At 38.1% G+C, this 11,684-nt stretch overlaps 1 pseudogene; it reads right to left on the bottom strand.

Moving 5' to 3' along the window:
* Window positions 1-8,063: 8,063 nt before the first annotated feature.
* Window positions 8,064-8,162, bottom strand: LOC138818322 (U6 spliceosomal RNA; annotated as a pseudogene).
* Between the last annotated feature and the right edge of the window lie 3,522 nt (window positions 8,163-11,684).

An 11,684-nucleotide genomic window follows, 5' to 3' on the forward strand; every position in this document is an offset into this window, starting at 1 on the left:
AGTATGGGGATATTTAGTAGTGTTTCGACCAGATGTGTGGGAGTTCTTTCTTTCTTAAGCCTGTTAATTTTGTCGTATCACCTAACATTTTGGATTTAGCATCCACTTATAAGGAAGACCATGTACCGTTTGTCTCTTTGCTCTTGGCTTAACTTGCTCAACATGATCACCTTCTAGCTCCATCCATTTCCCTGCAAATGCCATTATTTTGTCATTTCTAATGGCTGCATAATATTCCATTCTTTGTAGATACCATAATTTTTGGATACATTCATCTGTGGTGCTGCATCTGGGTTGTTTCCATATCCTAGCTATTGTGAACAGTGCTGCAATAAACATTGAGGTGCACGTGTCATTGTATATTGGTTCCTGTTGTTCAGGGTAGATGCCTAAAAGTGGTATGACTGGGTTATAAGGGAGATCAATCTTTATCTTTCTAAGGACCCTCCAGAGTGCTTTCCAAAGTGGTTGTATAAGTGTACATTCCCACCAAAGAGTAATAGTGTTCCTCTTTCTCCACATCCCCTCCAGCAATTGTGGTTGGCTGACTTGAGGATGTCAGACATTCTGACTGGGGTAAGGTGGTATCTCATGGTTGTCTTTATTTGCATTTCCTTCATCACCAGGGATGATGAACATTTTCTCATGTGCTTCTTTGCCATTTTTATTTCTTCCTCTGCAAAGTCCCTCTTTACTTCCCTTGCCCATTTAGTAATTGATTTGTTAGGTTTAGGAGGGTTAGTTTCTTGAGTTCCCTGTATATACTGGATGTTAACCCCTTGTCTGATATGTTGCTGGTAAATATTTTTTCCCAATTAGTTATTTGTCTTTCTAGCTTGGTTGCAATAGATTTAGCTGTGCAGAAGCTTTTTATTTTAAAGTAGTCGCATGTGTTGAGTCTCTCCCCAATTTGTTGTGATCCTGGGACTCTGTTCAGGAAGTACCTTCCTGTGCCTATTAGTTCAAGTGTCTCTCCTACTCTGTCCTGCAGTAGTTTCAGAGATTCAGTTTTAATGTTAAGATCTTTAATCTATTTTGAGTTGATGTTGCTTCATGGTGATAGGCTGGGGTCCACTTTTAGTTTTCTGCATGTGGCAGCCCAGTTTTTCCAGCACTAGTAGTTGAAGAGGCTGTGTTTCTTCCATTGTATGTCTTTGGATCCTTTGTCTAATATCATCTGGCTCTAGGCCTGTGGATTTATTTCTGGATCTTCTATTCTGTTCCATTGGTCTTCGGGTCTGTTTTTGTGCCAGTACCATGCTGTCTTTGTTATTATAGCTCTGTAGTATAGTTTGAAGTGCAGCATGGATATCCCTCCCATTTTGTCTTTATTCCCTAGAATTGGTTTGGCTATTCTAGGTCTTTTGTTGTTCCATATGAATTTTTGGACTGTTTTCTGTATTTCAGTGATGTACATCATTGGGATTTTAATAGGAATTGCATTGAATTTGTATATTAATTTTGGCAGTATTGCCATCTTCACTATATTAAATTGACCTATCCAAGAGCGTGGGAGGTCTTCCCATTTCCTAGTGTCTTCTGAAATTTCTTTCTTTATCTTTTTATAATTTTCATTAAATAGTCCTTTTACATCTTTGGTTAGGTTAATTCCTAAATATTTTATTTTTGGGGAGGTTATTGTGAATAGGGTTATTCCCTTTATTTCCCTCTCTTCTTGTACATTGTCAGTGTACAGGAAGGCAGCTGATTTTTGTGGGTTTATTTTGTATCCTGCTACTTTGCCGAAGTGATTTATGATTTCTAAGAGTTTGGGGATGGAGTTTTTGGGATCATGAAAGTATAGTATCATGTTGACTGCAAAAAGGAATAGTTTAACCTCTTCTTTCCCTATGCGGATCCCTTTCATGTATTTTTTTTTTTTGCCTTATTGACCTGGCTAAGGGTTCCAGGACTATATTGAAGAGCAGTGGAGACAGTGGGCATCCTTGCCTTGTTCCTGATTTTAGGAGAATTGGTTGTAGCTTTTCCCCATTAAATATAATATTGGCTATTGTTCTGTCATAAATGGTTTTATTGTTTTAAGAAATGTTCCTTCTATTTCTGTTTTCTCCAGAGCCTTTAGCATGAATGAATGTTGAATTTTATCAAAGGCCTTTTCTGCATCTGTGGCAAAAATCATGTGATTCTTTTTTTTAAATTTTATTTAATTTTATTTGTGAACATACTGTACAGAGGAGTTACAATTACATGGGCAGGGTAATGCTAAATCATATGATTCTTGACCTTGGCTCTGTTGATGTGTTGGATTACATTTATTGACTTACAGAATAAAATAGATCCCAATACGATAATACTAGGAGACTTCAACACACTGCTCTCACCAAAGGACAGGCTTACCAACCAGAGTATTGGCAAAGAAGCTACCAAATTAAGTGAGGCCATACTTCAAGCGGAAGTAACTGACATATACCGAGTATTTCACCGTAAAACAACACAGTACACATTCTTCTCAGCAGCTCATGGAACTTTCTCCAAAATAGACCATATCATACTTCATGCAAGAAACTTTAGCAAATACAAAGGGATGACATAATCCCCTGTATCCTATCTGACCATGGTGGAATCAAGCCAGTAAAGCATACCGCAGAAATTTCTCTAATACATGCAAATTGAACAGCACACTCCTTAGCAATGCCTGGGTAATGGAAGAGATCAGAGAAGAAATAAAACATTTCCTACAACTCAATGAAAATTAAAAAAATCTCTCAAAGAAACTTGTGGGACACAACAAAAGCAGTCCTGATGGACAAATTTATTGCCATCAGTGCCCACATCAAGAAAATGGAGACAGACCAAGTAAATAATCTCATGTTGCAATTAAAACAGCTAGAAAAACATGAAAAAATGGAAACTAAAGTTCCTAGACGGAGCCAGATAACCAAATTAAGAGCAGAGATTAACCAATTAGAAAATAAAAAAATTACAGCCAAAATTAACCTAACAAAAAGCTGGTTCGTTGAAAAAATAAACAAAATTGATGGATCGTTTGCAAGATTAATTAAAAAAGGAAGAGAGGAAATCCATTTTAACAGGATTAGGGATACCACGGGAAAAATCATAACACTACCCAAGATATCCAAACAATCTTAATGGACTATTTTCAAAAGTTATAATCTCTAAAGGAAGAAAACCTGGCAGATATTGATTCATTTTTAGAGAAATCCAAGTTGCCCAAACTGAGCAAAGAAGAAACCAATTAAATAAACCAATATCCTACAACAAGATACAAGAAGCTATCAAAAGTCTTCCAACCAAAAAAGCCCAGGACCAGATGGATTCATAGCAGAATTCTATAAGACCTTTAAAGAAGAACTAATACCCACACTCCTCAAGCTCTTCAGAGAAACAGAGAAGGAGAGAGCTATCCCAAACTCATTCTACGAAGCCAATATCACACTCATCCCCAAACCAGGCAAAGACCCAACCAAAAAGGAGAATTACAGGCCAATTTCCTTGATGAACACAGGTGCAAAGATCCTTAACAAGATTCTAGCTAAAAGAATCCAGAAACACATTAAAAAAAATCATACACTATGAGCAGGCAGGCTTCATCCCAGAGATGCAGGGATGGTTTGACATTGTAATGAATTTAATGACAAGTTTATTTTGTCAGATATAAGGATTGCTACGCCTGCATTCTTACTAGGTGCATTTGAATGGTAGATCTTTTTCCAACCCTTCTCTCTGAGTTTGTTTGCATGTTTGGCTTAGAGGTGGGTCTCCTGGAGGCAACAGATGGATGGGTCATGTTTTAGGATCCAAACTGCAGTTATTTTTCTTTTGATTGGTGAAGTAAGCCCGTTAATCTTTTTTTTTTAATTTAATTTTATTTGATTTGTGAACATACTGTACAGAGAGGTTACAATTACATGGGCAGGATAATGCGTACATTTCTTACCAAGCATTGCAGCCTCCTCCTTTGTTTACCCTTCACATCCCTTCCCAGCCTCCCCCCTCCCCCCCAATCCCAATCCTTCTCCTTCCCCCCCCTTTCACCCCCCCACCCGCACCGACGTTGTAAAGCTCATTTTGGACATGACAACTTGTATTTCTCATTGTTGCAACAGGTCCACCTGTATGCTTAAACAACTGGTTTTTCCCCTTCTCCTCCACAAGTTATACTGACATCAAATATAGTGAAAGCAGGGGTTATACTGTGGGGGAGGGACATACAAAGCCACAAAGAGATAATCTTATAAATGCATTAGTAACACATGCATGAAAGAAAAAAAACATTAAAATACATATCTAAGGGTTAATTTTCCTGACATCACGTTATCTGACCTTTTCCGCTTAACTCATACATCTACTAGATATTACCAATAAGGGAAACCATGGGACCTACATTTCTTTGGGCCTGGCTTACTTCACTTAATATAATTTTTTCCAAGTTTTTCCATTTCCTAACAAATAGGGCAATGTCATTCTTTCTGATGGAGGCATAGAATTCCATTGTGTATATATACCGCATTTTCTTGATCCATTCATCTACTGAGGGGCATCTGGGTTGGTTCCATATCTTAGCTATGGTAAATAATGCTGCAAAAGTGATAGTATAGAGAGATGCATTATGTTCACTGTTTTTCATCTTTCCTTTCCTCTGTCCTTGCTCAGATAGTCTTCTATTAATGCCTGTCTGGGTGCAGGTCCCTGTTCCTGGTTGCTTTTCTCAGGTTGTGTTCAACCTCTTAGTAGTCTTTGTAATGCTGGCTTAATGTTTATGTATTAATTTAGTTTTTCTTTGCTATTAAAAATTTTCAGTTCTCCATCGAATGTGAATGCTAGCTTTTCTGAGTATATCAGTCTGGGTTGGCAGTTATGGGCTCTCAGGGCTCATGGGGTACTTTCCCAGGCCTTTCTTGCATTCAGTGTTTGTGTGGAGAGATCTGTAGTGATTCTAATATTTTTCCTATAGTAGTATGGCTCCTTCTTCATTTTTGCTGCATGCAAGATTGTTTCCTTATCATTCAGATCTATCATTTATTCTATAATGTGTCTATAAGTGTTTCTCCTGGGATCCTGCTTGTTAGGTGTTCTATATGCTTCTGTTATGTGGGTAAGATGTTCTTTTTTCAGATGGGGAAAATTTCCACCGATTATCTTGTGAAATAGGTGTTGCAATCCCTTGCTTTGATATTCCTTACCTTCGTATATGAAGGTTAAATTTCTTGGCACTATCTGCTTGCCCTTGAATTTCCCTTTGGTATAATTTAAGTGATTTTTCCATATCTGTCATTTTTTGTTCCAGTTGATGTATTCTGTCTTCTGTATTACATTTTGTTCACTCTGTTAACTGTGTCTTCCATTGTGGTTTGCATGGAGGAAATGGACTCATTTTGATTTCAATGGATTCAATGTTGGTTTTCAAAATACTAACCTCACCTCTTAATGAGGTGTGTACTGCCTCTATTTTGTCACTTATCTCATGGCTTAGTGAGGTGTGTGCTACTTCTATTTTTGCATACATCTCCTGTTTGATGTCCTGCACCTCTTTTGGTATTTCGACCTGGTGTTCTTTCAACTTCTGGTCTATTTCTCACTTTATTTCTTGAGTCATTGCCTCCAGCATGTCTTGGATGTAGTGTTTGTCTTCCATTCCTGCTTCGCTCCCTGTGGGGCTCTCCCCTGGGTTGCTGCTGGCTTTTAGAGATAGCTTGCTATCCTAGGTGTTGATAAACCTTGTAATATTTCTCTGTGATTTTCTAATGGTTATTCAGTGATTATTGCAGACTAATCTGAAATTTTGTTTTGGTCAATAGGTGTCTGTCTTTGCTTGGTTACTGTTTCTGTGCTGGTAGAGAGACTCTGTACCTGATCTCGGTTCTGTTGGGGGCCGACCTCCAGCTGCTGGTCTGACCCACACAGGATTCTCAGCTCTCTGCTGTAGATCACTGGCAGTTCCCGCCTTTAGAAGGGTTGAGCAGCCTAGACTGCTCCTGTTTGTTCCTAAAGGTGCTCTTGGCAAGTTCGGATGTGCTGGATGTACTCTCCCAGATGCTGGAGTCTGCTATGGTCTCCTGATGTTTTGTTTTGGTTTACTTTTTTGGCTATTTGTGGGCTTGAACTCTGGTCTTGGGTGCTGTCCCTCAGCACTTCAGCTCAGGCCTGGCACCCTACCATTTGACCCAAAGCACCACATCTGGCCCTTTCTGCTTATGTTTTGCTGAGGAATCAGATCCAGGGCCTCTTGCAAGCACTGTACTGCTGAGCACCTTACCAGCCTGAGCTCCTGACTATTATCGGTTGCTGGAGGCCTGTGTTGTTCAATTCCTAGCTTAGAATACATGGGTCAGGTTCTTGTGAAGTTTGGGCTTCTCTTGTCCTGAACCCCCCGCATCTTTTGCTGTCACAGGCATGATTACCAGGAGTGCAGTTCCCTGTTTTTCTCCCTTCTGCTGAGGTGTATGCTCAGCTTCTGATTTCAGTTGGGAGGAGTTGGTTATGTTGCACAGGCACCAGATACCCAGGCCTGGTCCCAGACCCCAGCCTGGGCACACTTGTTGGACCTGTGCTGCTGTGTATCCCACCTAGATTACACAGCTTTGAGTACACAGTTCAAATTTCTTCCACCGTTGCGTGTCTTGACCCAGTGGCGCTGTTCCAGGCTTGGGCATTTAAGCTTCCTTCCAGGGTCTCTCTTGTTCTAGCCTGGCCAGCTGAGTGTGATCCATGGGCGGGTGGAGCTCTTGAAAAGTTTCTAGTTTTAGTGGGTCCTGTGGTGCAGGTTTTGGGGTAGGGGGTCTGGGGATTCCCACCAGCTCTGGTCTCCCTTGAGGAATACAGTGTCCCCTGCGGGGTACTCACCCTGGAGCTAGTTGTTTCTGTGTGATGTAGGTTGTTGGTTGCCATTGCAGTCAGAGTTCAATTGAGGTGGTTGTGGGCTAGGCTGAGAGGTGGTGGCTCTGTGTGTTTCTATTCTGTCACTGCCTCCTTTGACACTGTTTGGGTCCACTCCACGGGATGGGCCTCCGGCGTCCACCAGAGGGGTGGGGAGGGGCCTCTGTGCAGGTTCTGATTGCTGGGGTTTGTCTCTGTTTGCGATCTCTGGATCAGCACCAGTTCCTCTCAGTTCTGCTCTGGTCTTCTGTGGGCATCTCATGTATCTCTGAGGTTCCTGCCATGGGGCTGAGTGGCTTTGGTGGGATGGACCCTCTCTGCTCCAATGGAGAGTGAGGGGAAGAGGTGGGATCTTTGTGTAAGTTCCCTGCTCAGAGTTTTCTTCATTCATCAGGATCAGCCAGTCTGACACTGATACCCCAGGGGTTTTTGGTACAGGTGATCTGCAGACAACTCCCTGTGTCTCTGGGCCACCGGCAGCTCCCACCAGGCTGGGCTGGCCATGGCTTGGCACGCTGCTTTGTGACCAATAGACGTTGGGGGAGACGTCTTCAAGCTTCTCTGTTGTGAAATTCTTCTTTTCAACTCCTGTTTTTCTCTGGATGTTGATTTATTTTGTTGTCGGTCTCTTGGGGAGATTAAACGTTGGAACTCAAACTCTCTTTTTGGTTGGGGAGAGCTGTGGCATTCCCCTACTTCCCCATCACCATCTTTGACCCCCTCGAGTTTTTGCTTTTTTTATTCAGAAATAATTTTAATTTATCTGTTGAAATGAGTACTAAAGAAACTAAAGATATTTCTGGTGCTTATGAGAAAAATTATACTTTAAAATATTCTGTATTCTGTTTGTATAATGCCCATAATCTATTTTCTTCTTTCCTAGATAAAAGACTTTGAATTCTACATTGTTTTATAATATATAGGTTCATTAATAAATGTGTCCTTTCAAATTGCATATCATACCAAAACAGTTTAAGATTCCTTTTTTACTAGGTACTTATAGTATATTTCATTGGAATAAAATGACAATGTTGTCTAATTTTAAAAGTTTTATAACGATTATGCTATGTAAAGGCCTTTCTAATGTGAAGATTTAATACACTGATGTCAAACTTTTATTTATATGAATTACATTTATTGTTACATATCTAATTTTGTAATCAACTTTTTAATAATTGTTTTTCATTTCTTGCATCTGAAGAATGAAAAATCTGGAATAATTCACAGATTTTCATATCATCCTTTGCAATTGCCATGTTAATCTCTGTATTGGTGTAATTTGGGTACATGTGCTGCTAAAGCATGTAATGTCTTCTAAATTTACGTAGTTAATGATGCAATATTTATACAGGATTATATCCTTGGGTGCCTGTTTGTAACAAGGAAACCTTATTGTTCCTAACAATTTTACTGATCTTATTTCCCTAAAATTCTGTGTATAATGGAAAATAATTATATTGTTCAGTTGATTGCTCACGTTTGTATTTTTTTTGTCAATGACTATTTTAAATCGTTTTCATTTTAGTTTAATCATACTTTGAAGCATTTTTAGCTAGGTCCAAAGGGGATGGCTTTTTCAAGTACTTATTTATTCAACTGAGTTTGCTCTGTGTAGCTAACGGATTCAAAGAGCTACTTCTAAACTTCTGCAGCTGAAATTTTCCCAAATGAGGTCTCATTGGCACAAATGTCTACCTGACACTTTACCCTTCTTCCATGTAGGATCAGACCAACCAGAATGTCTTACCCTGATTGCGTAAATTGTCTTACTTGAACAAAATAAATGTTAGTTCCAAGGGATCATATGTATATCCCTCCCCCACAGTATAACCTCTGCTTTCACTATATTTGATGTCAGTATAACTTGTGGAGGAGATGGGGAAAAACCAGTTGTTTAATGATACAGGTGGACCTGTTGCAACAATGAGAAGTACAAGTTGTCATGTCCAAAACTAGCTTTACAACGTCGGTGCGGGGGGGGGGGGTGGAAGGGGGGGAGGAGAAAGATTGGGATTGGGGGGGTATGGGGGAGGCTGGGAAGGGATGTGAAGGGTAAACAAAGGAGGAGGCTGCAATGCTTGGTAAGAAATCTACGCATTATCCTGCCCATGTAATTGTAACTCCTCTGTACAGTATTTTCACAAATAAAATAAAATTAAATTAAAAAAAATAAAAAGTTTCTCTCAAAAAAAATAAAAATGAATATTTCAGACAGAACTTTTCAGACTGGAAGGTTTTTATCAAAATATAATTGTTTATTATACCTACCATTTCAAAAGTAGCTAAAGCCAAGAAGGTGAAAAAATTGTTCATATGCATGATTACCTAATGTCCTGGCCTGTCTACCTACCAACCAGGCAGGAACTTAGACTACTGCCTTTCTATCACCAAATATTTTCATAGCTCCAGGAGAAATCCATATGTTTCTCCTTGTTATTAGGCCTTAAATTTGTAATGTTTCCTCTTGCCTCCAGTCTGTAAATCTACAAAAGTTAAAGGTTTAAGTCTAACTCTATCAAACACTGAGGTAGAGATAATGGAAAAATACTTTAAAACAGAGTTGCTTTTGATTTCCTAACCAAAACAGAGCAATGCAAAACATGTGCCATTTTATTATATTATATTTAGTTATATATTTTATATTTATATGTGCTGAATTTATATTTCACACAGTGAAACTTACTAGAATCAATTGATAATTTGATAAATAAATTGATATTTATTTATTCCAATAAATAGAATTGGAATATAAAAATTAGGTTTATAATATATATTAGAATATAAAAAGTATCAATGCAATGTCTTCGGTATAAACTTGTGATGCCTTCTAAGTGTTCATGGTCTTCTGAATTCACATTTTTAAAAATCAATGTTGTTTTCCTCTAATCTCTAAGAGATTTTACTCTGATGCTCTATTTATTGTTTTAACTCACTGGTCCCAAACTGTTTTTCTACATATTTCTGATGCATTCCTACATATTATACTCCAATTGTGCTAATATGATATCTAAAAGACATTATTCTTCTATAGACCCATGGGTCCTAATATCTTATGGCTGGGTTACCTGCATCATCAGATAACAGGGGCAAGATTTCTCACCTAGGCCTACGCAACATGCCAGCAGACAGTAACTGAAAATCCATCTCAATTTCTCATTTCTTATATTTCAGGGCTTCAATTCCTCGAGAAACAAGAATTAGCAGCAAGCAATTGTGTAATGTAAGGCAACTTAAAATGAAAGATGAAGTCACAAAATCGAGAGAAATTACTGTATTTCAAACTGAATTTACAGATGACCAGCCCATATGAGTGAACAAGATCAGAAAGTGTCACAAGATTATTTTTAATACCCCTCCCCTAATGACTAATGTAATATTTCAGTCCAGCATAAGTGGGCCCAAAAAATAGTTCCTGGAAGGATAGATCTGTGATTGATCTACCATGGTCAGGAAAATGACTTAGAGGTTAAATGTAATTCAGCAAAACATTAATTGAGAAGATCGTTTGTGCTTCAAAACACTGGTACTTTAGTACAACTTGGTTCTGTGGTATAAAAATGTTGTCATTCTCAAACCAACCTACATTTAATCTCCTGAAAGTGTATTCCTTTTCAAAGAAACTTTTTGAAATCACACTTACCAAAACAACATTTGATAAGTAGATGACACTTAGTGACATTACAAGTTTTTCAAGTGTAGGGAGTAAGTTATAATAGAGTTGATTCATTTACCCAGCACTATTGTCAGACAGGTTCAACCATTCATTAAAGTGTAGAAATAGTACCACGCACCATTTGTGTTGCTCAGTAGGTGCCTTCCAGAAATGTGTTAAATAGGTCAGCCTCCCATATTTCAACCCTAAACGTTAGCTAATAAAGTAAATTTCATCACTTAATAAGGGGCATTTTAAAAAGTCACAAATACTTGCCTTATCATATGCTGTTTTGTTTTCCCTCTGTCTAACACAGTAAGAAATATGTCTTTAATTCTTGAATATGGGTACTCATCTGAGATGTGACAAAATCTATCTTCTATTTCTATCATATTCTTCTATAGTAGTATATGTTACTTTTCTTCTTTTTCCAAAACTTATAGGTAGTAGAAAGTTTTATTCCATGTAAAATAAAATAATCACACATCATTGTACAAAACCATTTATAAAAACTGGTAGTTAAGAATATATTCAAAGCCATTTTTAAACTTTCTTGTTGACTAATGATTAATCTTCAACTGGATGAGAATATAATCATGTCTAAGTGTTTCAAGTCTCCAGTCTTGCAAATTGTTATTGCAGATGAATGAATTATGGAAATATAAGATGACATTAGTTCAAGTATGTGCAGGACTGAAACTCCATGGAATGTATATAAACCTTTCAAATATTAACAGACAGTTTAAAAGAATGACTATCAGGAAGTTGAAACCAGAGAGCCATAATAGTAAAGACATAGAATGAATGAAAAATGGAACAAGTGGCAAGTACAGCTAGAATACTCAATGTACATATTTGAGAAAGAAGTGGTAAATCGGAAATAAATCTTGGAGAAGGGGGTGGTTGAGAATGATAGATGGTGTCACTGTGATCCAGGAGCAATGGATAATTAGTTGGACAAATTTAATTGTAAGACACCTGCTCAACCTTTGGAAATTCAGTTAAAAACACAAAAACACATAAAAATCACAACCAAACAGCAATCTGTAGGGAGTATGAATATGACCTCTCAAAAATTTTAAGCAGTTAATGGAGGTAAGTCTTAGTAAAAGCAAACAAAGATGTTCAAAGAGGGTAGTTTGGCATAGGGGAGGATTCTGAACAGATTTAAATA

Source organism: Dipodomys merriami, unplaced genomic scaffold (assembly GCF_024711535.1).
Source record: "Dipodomys merriami isolate MVZ:Mamm:240054 unplaced genomic scaffold, mDipMer1.0.p SCAF_733, whole genome shotgun sequence".
Taxonomy (NCBI): domain Eukaryota; kingdom Metazoa; phylum Chordata; class Mammalia; order Rodentia; family Heteromyidae; genus Dipodomys; species Dipodomys merriami.